At 38.9% G+C, this 12,500-nt stretch overlaps 1 protein-coding gene and 1 long non-coding RNA gene across 3 annotated transcripts in view; both read left to right on the top strand.

Moving 5' to 3' along the window:
- asic1b (acid-sensing (proton-gated) ion channel 1b) overlaps nt 1–12,500 on the top strand; it is a 467,890-nt gene that overhangs the window by 231,769 nt on the left and 223,621 nt on the right. The window lies entirely within an intron of this gene.
- LOC134463138 (uncharacterized) lies at nt 4,486–9,711 on the top strand. 2 transcript variants are annotated; one of them, XR_010037643.1, is made up of 5 exons: nt 4,486–4,982; nt 5,624–5,720; nt 5,803–5,887; nt 6,023–6,108; nt 9,164–9,711. It is a non-coding gene; the product is annotated as an uncharacterized LOC134463138 (long non-coding RNA). The 2 variants fall into 2 exon arrangements; XR_010037644.1 differs by lacking the exon at nt 4,486–4,982 and adding an exon at nt 5,170–5,242.

The raw sequence follows: 12,500 nt of genomic DNA, 5'->3' as shown, positions 1-12,500 counted from the left end.
TTCTTCCTCCCCGTCCTACTCTTCTTCCTCATCCTCTTCCTAATATTCATCCTCCTCCTCCTCTTCACCCCCCCCCTCCTACTCCTCCTCCTCATCTTCCTTATCATCCTCCTCCTCATCCTCTTCTTATTCCTCCTCCTGCTTCTCCTCCTCCTCCACCACCACCTCCTCCTCCTCCTCCTCCTTCTCATCATCCTCATCCTCCCCCTCCTCTTATTCTTCCTCCCCCTCCTACTCTTCCTCCTCATCCTCCTCCTCCTCTTCACCCCCCCCCTCCTACTCCTCCTCCTCATCTTCCTTATCATCCTCCTCCTCATCCTCTTCTTATTCCTCCTCCTGCTTCTCCTCCTCCTCCACCACCTCCTCCTCCTCCTCCTAATCCTCCTCCTCCTCCTAAGGACTACCTACTAACTAAGGACTTAACACCATTTGTTAATATATCTTTTTTTATATATCTTATATCTTTTTTTAAGTAAATTCATTTATTAGCCATATAAGAGAGTATGGTAACACTTTATAATAAGTACCCCTTTTTGAGCATTAGTTAACCCTTAGTTAAGCCTTATTTTAACATTAGTTAACCCTTAGTGAAGCACAAGTTAGTCATTATGTAAGTGTTATTTCTTATTTCTTAATCATTAACTACTACCGTTAGTAAATGGTTTGTGTGTACTGATGTAACTGTTCGCTAAGCAAAGTTAAGCCTTAGTTAAGCCTTATTTTTAACATTAGTTAACCCTTACTGAATCACGAGTTAGTCATTATGTAAGTATTATTTCTCATTTCTTAATCATTAACTTCTACCGTTAGTAAATGGTTTGTGTGTGCTGATGTAACTGTTCGCTAAGCAAAAGTTAAGCCTTAGTTAAGCCTTATTTTAACATTAGTCAACCCTTAGTGAATCACGAGTTAGTCATTATGCATTTCTTGGTAATGATTTGTTTATGGTGATTGAACTTTCTGATAAGCATTAGTAAACCATCATTAAAATGTCAGATAACCCACCTTTATTTATGAAAAAAACATTATCTCTTTGTTGCCTCCTACCACCTAACCATTACCAAGTACTATTAGGCATGTATGGCAACAGTTTGTAAACTCTTGCTTTAGCATTAGTGAAATCTTAATTAACCCTTTTGTAATGGTTAGTGTGTGATGACTGGTAACATGGCAAACAGTAAGTTGAGGCTCATGTGACTGCCCCTCATGGATGTGTCTGGACATTAACAAATGACTTGATAAGCATTGCTTATGCATTATCAAGGATTTATAACCCATTACTTAAGTATATCTGGGGAACTGATCTAAAGTGAAAACCTTCCCATGCTTTACAACACATTAACAAATGACTTGTTAAGCATTGCTTATGCATTATCAAGGATTTACAACCCATTACTTAAGTATATCTGGGGAACTGATCTAAAGTGAAAGCCTGTTATGGCTTCACAACACATTAACAAATGATTTGATAAGCATTGCTTATGCATTATCAAGGATTTACAACCCATTACTTAAGTATATCTGGGGAACTGATCTAAAGTGAAAGCCTGTTATGGCTTCACAACACATTAACAAATGACTTGATAAGCATTGCTTATGCATTATCAAGAATTTTCAACTCATTACTCACTCATATCTGTGAAACGTTTAAAGTGAAAACCTTTCCATGCTTTCCAAAACATCAACAAATGACTTGATAAGCATTGCTTATGCATTATCAAGGATTTATAACCCATTACTTAAGTATATCTGGGGAACTGATCTAAAGTGAAAACCTGTTAAGGCTTCACAACGCATTAAAAAATGACTTGATAAGCATTGCTTATGCATTATCAAGGATTTATAACCCATTACTTAAGTATATCTGGGGAACTGATCTAAAGTGAGAACCTGATAAGGCTTTACAACGCATTAACAAATGACTTGATAAGCATTGCTTATGCATTATCAAGGATTTATAACCCATTACTTAAGTATATCTGGGGAACTGATCTAAAGTGAAAACCTGTTAAGGCTTTACAACACATTAACAAATGACTTGATAAGCATTGCTTATGCATTATCAAGGATTTATAACCCATTACTTAAGTATATCCGGGGAACTGATCTAAAGTGAGAACCTGATAAGGCTTTACAACGCATTAACAAATGACTTGATAAGCATTGCTTATGCATTATCAAGGATTTAAACCCCATTACTTAAGTATATCTGGGGAACTGATCTAAAGTGAAAACCTGTTAAGGCTTTACAACGCATTAACAAATGACTTGATAAGCATTGCTTATGCATGATCAAGGACTTACAACTCATTACTAACGCATATCTGGGGAACTTTTAAAGTGAAAATCTTTCCATGCTTTCCAAAACATCAACAAATGACTTGTTGAGCATTGCTTATGCATGGGAGGCAACATCTGAGAGATCTTACTATTCTCATCAAAACATTTACAAACCACTTACACAATACATTTGAGATGTGAGATGATGTCCTTCATGGTAACGGTAACACAAGACAGACAACTTCAATATCTTTAACTATTTAATTTTTAAAAGATAACAGTTATCAGCTTAAACAGTAACACAATGAAGAAAGAGAGATGAGGACTAGCAAAATGAAGAGATTAGATGAGGGGAGAGCTTGTGGAGAGGAGAGGGAGGCAAGAGAAGAGATATAGTGCATTCAGTCTTATCTAGTAGATATTATCTAGTTGTGAAGTGGTATTTACAAGTGCGTTGCGTTCATGTGCTATTTTGTTGTTGTTTACAACTTAAAGATGGTGGACCAGAGTGAGACTCTGGCCATTTTTTTTGTTAATAAAACAATAATAGACTGTTGTTCATCAGCTACAGCAAGCAAATGAATTAGGAAGTCAAAAGGTAAAAATGCTGAATATTTTCTGACAGTCATTTACCATGACTATCTGAACATACTGAATGCCGGTTTTTGAGTATTTCAACTTAGCGGTTGCCATGGTGAGAGTAGAGCCAGCTGTTGTGTACGTCATCAGCTCGTAAAGTCGTTAATCAAAATTTTCTACAAGGGCCGGTGGCGTTCATGTGTGCTTCGGATGTCAGTGTTTGGTATTTACGTAATTACCACATGAACGCACAATTAGGAACTGTACTGCATTTAAAAGATATTTTCAACTGGGCAGCAGCAGTGAGTCCGTAGGCTAGGCTACTTTTGAGCTCAGCCACTTTGCACTGTAGTTCAGGATCTCCCCAAAATAATTGTTATAATAAAAATATAGGTATTGAGGGTCTGTAATAGTGATCTAAAGTGAAAGCTGTAGAAACTGCATGATGACTTCTGTTCAGCTATGAAAATACTCCGGGTGTCGGCGGGCGTTATGGGAGAGAGGTGGCCGGACGTTCACGGCCTCTATGGGAGCTAAAGGGTTAAAGGAACTTTTCTGACGATGATGGTCCTTTTTTAAGGGTAAACTGCCTTCATGATGCTACCTGTGAGGAAACAAATAAAAAAGCACAGTCTAAACATTAATTTTGTGTAGGCTACTGCCAAAAGGTAGATTAAGCTTACACTAAGCGCAAAACATTCCCCTCCATTTGAGCCATTGCAAGCACAGAGCAAAATAGCAGAAATCGCTAGTTAGCATGCTAGTTAACAAAATTTGCTAAGCAATAGGCATTGACAGTAAATAGAATGGACGCCAAATCAACGCTATTTGCCATTCAACGCTTTGAAGCCAGATTTGGGAACATTCCAACTTACATTCCACCTTAGCAACGCCAAACGCAGGTGCTGATTGGACAACAACAAGACTTCTAACGGTCAATCAAACCATGTTCTGATGCTCATTGGTCAATTTAACTTTTAATATCTCTCTAAAACAAAACATCACCACAAAAAATCACCACCCTGGTAAGTTGGAGAGCAAGGGGACCTACTAGTTGAGCGAAAAATTATCCCCCTGGAGTGGCATTTAAGGGAGATACAGGGTTTTATGTCTCTCATAGGAATGAATGGGATTTGGCCATTTTTTGGTCTTTTTGGGTCCAACCTTGGCTCCAACTTGGCTTCAACAATGAAATAGAATTTTGGCCTCCATTCTATTTACTCTCAATGGCAATAGGCCTATTGTTCTCTACAACTAATAGAGTACTCAAACACCCACTTGCATAGAGACATACAACTGCTTAGGTGGACAAGTAATGTTAACCCTCAGAATTCACTCTGACACAATTTGTAAACAACAGCACCATAACTGAAAGTCCAACCCAAGTTTTTTTTTTTTTGAAAACTAGACATCTCAACCATAATTTTGATACCTCATATGTGTGGGTATCTGCTGTAGGCCTACAACTAACAGTGACATTGTTTTTTTGTTTTTTTTTTAAACGTTTTTAATATAGGCCTATATATATATATATTATTTTATTTTACCTTGACCAGAATACTGTTGAAATGACACAACGTTGAAATCGCGGTAAAATACAGCTCAGTCATATTCATTACTCTCCGTCAAAACAACCGAAAATGGCCAGCAGGAAACACAATTAACTTTGTAACTCTTTTTCACTAGTTTTAGAAATCTCTGATCTCTTAATTACAGGGGTAATACCAAAGATTCTCTATTCTAATTAGCATCGTCTCTGATAATTCCAAGGAGGATAATTCAAATATTCCAGGAAGTGGTTAATCGACCGGATGTTGTTTTGTGATCAGTGTTTCCAGGGGACGTTCTTTGAGGGGACACATTAAACTTTGAGGAAGTAGTGTCTTGTTCAGTGTTCACGGTTTATATTGCTGAAGGACAATTACAAGTCTAAACGGAGAAGAGTCGTCATTTCAAGGTGTTTTCGCGGACGTATTGGCATGTGGATGTTGACAGTGTCGGAAGTATTAATCAAAGTTGACACGAGAAGTTGGAGCGAATGCGAGAAGAGCATGCGATGAGCTGCCTGCCTGCTGCTGCCTACTGCCTACTCCTGCTGCTGCCGCTGCTGCTGTTGCATCCAAGTAAGTTTGGCTGCTAAAATGTTTTGATATTCACTGAACATACATGCAATTGCCTGCACAGTCCTTTCTCATTTGAAAGATGAATCCCTGTCGCTTGCAAGATACACAATCTCATGCCCATCGTGCATAGCTAATTCATTGCATTGGGGAGAGGTGGACGCCAGATGTAAACAAACTGAGAGGAGGTGTCACGTTGAGTAGCTTTGCAGATGTAGGCAAAGAGATTGGCACATTACTAACGGTGTTGGACTACCATAAATGTAAGTTAGTTTCTTTTCTGAGGTCTTTGTAGTGAGTCATGTTGTTTTTTGTATGTTTAGATGAGGTAAGCTTAAGCCTACTGACTTCTGAAATGACTGCATGAATGATTTGTCCCAAGCTTTCTTACAGTAGGCTGACCTCAGAAATAATTAATGGCGTTGTGAACCTGCTGATGTATTTATTTGCACTAATGTAGTAATTTACTGTCATGAAAGCTAAATTGTGACTTGACTTTTTCCTCTCTCAGTTGTTGGCTCATGACAGATTGATTTGATAAGTGGAAGTGCCCGCTGATGCAGACCCAGTGTAGGCCTAAGTATACATGCTGGCATTGTTTTTGTGACATTTAATCTCATCTAAATCATCATGTTTTTGAACAGTGTTGGGTAGCCAGCCACCCATGCATGTTGACACAGCCAGCAGCGGGCACCCATGGCACATGGGGATGGACCCAGGAGTGGAGGATGACCCAATAGGGTGAGTTAGTGAGCTAATGTCATACACATGTAATTGTTTTAGGTGTATGGGAAATAATTAAATGTTTGTTTACATTGTACAGATGAACGTTCAGCCCACTCACTGTTGACACCAGTGACACAGTATTGACCAGATCTCCTGGAAGTGCCCCCTGACGCAGACCCAGTGTAAGTATGCATGCTGGCACTGTTTCGTTTATTTAGGCTATGTAGGGCTTGACACAGTATTTGCTTTTAGTGATATGTAATAAATATTTTGTCTGATATTAAATCTCATCTAAATCTCATCATGTTTTTGAACAGTGTTGGGTAGCCACCCATGCACGTTGACACAGCCAGCACCGAGCACCCAGGGGGATGGAACCAGGAATGGAGGATGGTCCAATAGGGTGAGTTGCTGAGCCAATGTCAGAAACATGTAGACTATACCCTACCCTCATATGTAAACCTTCGCTAGTCTGTTTCTCCCTTAATATTGGCACAATTGTCAGATTCGCACAAATGCAGTTCTGGGGTGCTACCTTGCTACTAAACAGGCACAGCAAGTATGATTTGAAATCTGTGTCGGTCAGTGTTAATTTTGAGAGGAATTTTTAATTTAGTTTTAGTCTCTTGACGAAAATGCAATTTTAGTTTTAGTCACAATTTGGTCATCTAAATCATTTTTGTCTTAGTCTAGTTTTTAAGGCTGTAACGATATTGCATCGAACCGAGGGATCGCGGTACGCAGACCCACGAATCCCTATCGCGAACCTTCCTCGCAGAATCGCGATGCGCCCTTTTAAAGTTGTTACCCCTCAGTCTAGAAAACAGCAGGATACAGGCAAATGCTTGCATATGCGCTTAATGCTTGTATATGCGCTCAAAGACAATTAGAAATGGGGTGCACATGAGCGAGTAACACTTCCATTCACCCCTCTCTCCTGTAAAATGTTCCGTCCAACCAGCAGCACGTGCATTGGTTGTTATTCATTGCCTGAGCAACCTCCGCGACCGCGAGACAAAAAACTTGGGCAAACGTCGGAAGGTAAAGCACAGAAATGAACAACAGACCAAGAAGGCTTTATCAAACGTGTGAAGATGTTTTAGATTCATGCATGCGCCGATGTATGTTGAGTGGAGATAGACGTTGAGCGGAGAGAGAGAAATAATGCGAGAGAGCGAGATGCTCCGCCTGCCCAAATTTGAAACGCTCATAAGAGTGTCTGAAGTCGGGCGAACGTTGAGGTCGATGTGGATATGAGGCAGCATTATATCCTCCCCACGTTGAAAGCCTGCCTAGCGAAAACATGCTCCATTTCAAAATGTCAAATCACAAAACCAAACAAAAGACAACGTGCGTGTTGCATACTGAGAACATAACTGAGGTTCATTTCGAGTTTTGTTTTTATAAGCGCGTGCGCGCTGCTGCACGATCAAAACAGTTACAAAAATATTAAACATCAAAATTAAGTGTTGCATTTCTGTAAGTAACTTAATACAACATGTTTCCTGACGAAATATTACCAGTGTTGTTTTCAGTTAATGTTTGGATATTAATTGGATAATGTTTGACAATGTGAGACAGTTGTTATAGGCTACCTATACTGGAACCCTGACCCTTCTCTCTCCATCTCTGTCTCTCACACATGGTCAGCATCTCAGCATGATATGATCTAAGCCTATTTGTAATAAGCCTATTTTTCCTTGGTGAACTAATATCCCTTATTTCTCTGTGTTGTGCTTTGATGTCAACACCTGGGGAACAGGTTGCAGTGGTAGGCCTATATCTGCAACATCATTTAGTAGACCTAAAAAAATAATGTAGGCAGGTAAATGCAAAAAGAAAGCATAGGCCTATATATAAATATAGCCCATAATTTATTTTCTTCTTATTTTTTTTCCCTTAAAAAGTAATAAAATCGTGAGGCATATCGAACCGTGGGTCATATATCGTGATACAAACCGAATCGTGGGTTGGGTGTATCGTTACAGCCTTACTAGTTTTAGCTGACTAAAATTCATACAATTTTAGTCGACGAAATCTAAAATAATTTTAGTCAACCAAAATATTACATTCATTTCCTCTTGTCTACACTTCTCTATAAAATTGTCAAACTAAAATACAATTTGGGGAAATCAATGATTAAAATTACATATTGTAATCATGAAATATTGTCAAAAACTGCCAGAGTGTCTTATAAGCCAGTGCGTCCAATGTGTAAAAAAAATCATGGCCGCGACACTCATACAGCTCTGTCGATATTTTACGACTTCGGGGGAAAAACGGGACTGCACGTTATGAAAAAATACTTGTGGGTATACCAGTAATCAAGAGCGTCGCGGGGTAGCCTACAGGCACCTGTTGGCGCGTATTGCAAGCTGTTGCATATTATTTGCTTGATTCGAAGTTGTGACGGCATACGCGCTCTCGTTGACATGGTTGTGTCCATGTTGCATGCATTCGCAAGATGTTATTGGAAAAACGCATATGAAAGCGTGGAAAGGCCGTTTACTTCCTATTTCAGTGTCCTTGACTGAAACAAGTCGCAAAACTCCACACTTCCGAATCCTTTGCGATCAGCACTAAAGTGATTCTTATCAGAAGGCTTGTACCAACGCATAGACCCTTAAATTACAAACATTAGCGAACATTGAAAAAAGATCAGACAACGACCGTCGGGTAGCAGGTTCATGAAAGCGACTGGGAGTGGAGAAAAAAAAGGCATCGTTAGAGAAAGATGTTTGCTACTTTAGGACAGACAGCACCACCACTATTTCATGACTGCATAAACTTCTTCGTCATGGATAAATGGGCAACCATATTTTTGTCCAGCCAGGATTGCCCTGAAAAGTAGGCTACTGCTGTTAAAAAAAGGTCACGGGCGTGCAGCGCCGACGCTGCCTGTCACTGTGCCTGCGTGTTTGTGTGTGTGAGGGAGGGGAGGGAGACGCGGAGCAGATGGGTCGCGACTTGCGAAAGATCAGGAAATTCTTTTTCAATGTTTCAGTGACATATTAACAAAAATGCTTCCTATTGGTTTTCGTCTCTGATGGTATTGTAGTCACATTTTTATTTTTTTGACGAAAATATAAATCAATATCGTTATATTTTTCGTACAAACCCATGCTGTTTTTTTCGTCATCGTTTTATTGTCGTCAGGGGAAAAACAATCGTTAACGATAATTATGGCGAAAATATTTCGTCACGAAATTAACACTGGTGTCGGTCGGGTCCCAAAGTGTCTGATTTCACGTGAAATGACCCTATGGCATAATAAGACGAGATGTACTCCAATGTCATGCGCCTTTCTGTTCCAAACCCTTTGGAAGGGACTGTATATGGAAAAAGTCGATAACGGTCTGAGTTCCTGCTTCTTAGTGCATATTGCTTTCTACATGACTTGTGTCCAATAATATTGCCCATAATTGAAAACTGTGCTTTTTTTGTTTGTTTCCTCACAGGTAGCATCATGAAGGCAGTTTACCCCTGAAACTTTTTACAAAGGACCATCATCGTCAGAGAAGTTCCTTTAACCCTTTATCTCCCATAGCGGCCGTGAACGCCCGGCCACCTCTCTCCCATAACGCCCGCCGACACCCGGAGTATTTTCATAGCTGAACAGAAGTCATCATGCAGTTTCTACAGCTTTCACTTTAGATCACTATTACAGACTCTCAATATATTTTTATTATAAAAACTATTTTGGGAAATCCTGAACTACAGTGCAAAGTGGCTGAGCTCAAAAGTACGGGCTCGCTGCTGCTGGCCAGTAGAAAATATCTTTCAAATGCAGTACAGTTCCTAATTGTGCGTTCATGTGGTAATTACGTAAATACCAAACACTGACATCCGAAGCACACATGAACGCCACCGGCCCTTGTAGAAAATTTTGATTAATGAATGCAAATATCTCTTCTCTTGCCTACCTCTCTTCTCCACAAGCTCTCCCCTCATCTAATCTCTTCGTTTTGCTAGTCCTCATCTCTCTTTCTTCATTGTGTTACTGTTTAAGCTGATAACTGTTACTTTTAAAAAATTAAATAGTTAAAGATATTGAAGTTGTCTGTCTTGTGTCACCGTTACCATGAAGCACATCATCTCACATCTCAAATGTATTGTGTAAGTGGTTTGTAAATATTTTTGATGAGAATAGTAAGATCTCTCAGATGTTGCCTCCCATGCATAAGCAATGCTCAACAAGTCATTTGTTGATGTTTTGGAAAGCATGGAAAGATTTTCACTTAAAACGTTCCCCAGATATGCGTTAGTAATGAGTTGTAAGTCCTTGATAATGCATAAGCAATGCTTATCAAGTCATTTGTTAATGCGTTGTAAAGCCTTAACAGGTTTTCACTTTAGATCAGTTCCCCAGATATACTTAAGTAATGGGGTTTAAATCCTTGATAATGCATAAGCAATGCTTATCAAGTCATTTGTTAATGCGTTGTAAAGCCTTATCAGGTTCTCACTTTAGATCAGTTCCCCAGATATACTTAAGTAATGGGTTATAAATCCTTGATAATGCATAAGCAATGCTTATCAAGTCATTTGTTGATGTTTTGGAAAGCATGGAAAGGTTTTCACTTTAAAAGTTTGCCAGATATGAGTTGGTATTGAGTTGAAAATTCTTGATAATGCATAAGCAATGCTTATCAAGTCATTTGTTAATTCGTTGTAAAGCCTGAACAGGTTTTCACTTTAGATCAGTTCCCCAAATATACTTAAGTAATGGGTTTTAAATCCTTGATAATGCATAAGCAATGCTTATCAAGTCATTTGTTAATTCGTTGTAAAGCCTGAACAGGTTTTCACTTTAGATCAGTTCCCAGATATACTTAAGTAATGGGTTTTAAATCCTTGATAATGCATAAGCAATGCTTATCAAGTCATTTGTTAATATGTTGTAAAGCCTTAACAGGTTTTCACTTTAGATCAGTTCCCCAGGTATACTTAAATAATGGGTTATAAATCCTTGATAATGCATAAGCAATGCTTATCAAGTAATTTGTTGATGTTTTGGAAAGCATGGAAAGGTTTTCACTTTAAACGTTTCCCAGATATGAGTGAGTAATGAGTTGAAAATTCTTGATAATGCATAAGCAATGCTTATCAAGTCATTTGTTAATGTGTTGTAAAGCCTTAACAGGTTTTCACTTTAGATCAGTTCCCCAGATATACTTAAGTAATGGGTTATAAATCCTTGGTAATGCATAAGCAATGCTTATCAAATCATTTGTTAATGTGTTGTGAAGCCATAACAGGCTTTCACTTTAGATCAGTTCCCCAGATAAACTTAAGTAATGGGTTGTAAATCCTTGATAATGCATAAGCAATGCTTAACAAGTCATTTGTTAATGTGTTGTAAAGCATGGGAAGGTTTTCACTTTAGATCAGTTCCCCAGATATACTTAAGTAATGGGTTATAAATCGTTGATAATGCATAAGCAATGCTTATCAAGTCATTTGTTAATGTCCAGAAACATCCATGAGGGGCAGTCACGTGAGCCTCAACTTACTGTTTGCCATGTTACCAGTCATCACACACTAACCATTACAAAAGGGTTAATTAAGATTTCACTAATGCTAAAGCAAGAGTTTACAAACCGTTGCCATACATGCCTAATAGTACTTGGTAATGGTTAGGTTGTAGGAGGCAACAAAGAGATAATGTTTTTTTCATAAATAAAGGTGGGTTATCTGACATTTTAATGATGGTTTACTAATGCTTATCAGAAAGTTCAATCACCATAAACGAATCATTACCAAAAAAATGCATAATGACTAACTCGTGATTCACTAAGGGTTGACTAATGTTAAAATAAGGCTTAACTAAGGCTTAACTTTTGCTTAGCGAACAGTTACATCAGCACACACAAACCATTTACTAACGGTAGAAGTTAATGATTAAGAAATGAGAAATAATACTTACATAATGCCTAACTCGTGATTCAGTAAGGGTTAACTAATGTTAAAAATAAGGCTTAACTAAGGCTTAACTTTGCTTAGCGAACAGTTACATCAGTACACACAAACCATTTACTAACGGTAGTAGTTAATGATTAAGAAATAAGAAATAATACTTACATAATGACTAACTTGTGCTTCACTAAGGGTTAACTAATGTTAAAATAAGGCTTAACTAAGGGTTAACTAATGCTCAAAAAGGGGTACTTATTATAAAGTGTTACCGAGAGTATTGTTACAAACCAGTTTACAGAATTGTGGTAGGTATTAACCATGTGCTTTATTCCCTGTTATTATGAATAACTTTTTCTTTCTATGAATACACTGCAGTACCTCTGTGACCCCACTAGGGTCATAGGGACCAGAAAGGGGGATGCAGTGGTGCATTTGCATCCCCACGTTTGGGCTCCCTAAATGAGGCTTTCTCAATTTTAGCTGCAGACAGAAGAGTGGAGTGCAGCAGCAGTTACAGTGTTAAGAAATAAAGAATGAGGGAAAAAAATGCACCACCACTTTAAAACTCTTTACGGCGCCCTTGACTAGGGGCCCCGACCCCTAGTTTGGGAACCACTGCAGTAAGCTGTTCAGCCAGCTTCCATTATTCCAGCTCTGCAGAAACTACATGCCGGTGCTGCCTCGACAACTTCCCACCCCGGGGTGGATGATGCAGTGTCATGTTTTGTGATGTAGTAATTGCCATTAATTTCCCCTTTGTTTCCCCCACCCTTGCCTTCCTTTCCTCTCTCCTCTCCTATCACACTCCAAACCCACCATCCTCCTCCTCCTCCTCCTCCTCCTCCTCCTCCTTATCCTCATCCTCTTCCTTTTCATCCT

This window comes from Engraulis encrasicolus, chromosome 14, assembly GCF_034702125.1.
Source record: "Engraulis encrasicolus isolate BLACKSEA-1 chromosome 14, IST_EnEncr_1.0, whole genome shotgun sequence".
Lineage (NCBI taxonomy): Eukaryota > Metazoa > Chordata > Actinopteri > Clupeiformes > Engraulidae > Engraulis > Engraulis encrasicolus.
This window is presented reverse-complemented; position numbering and strand designations above follow the sequence as displayed.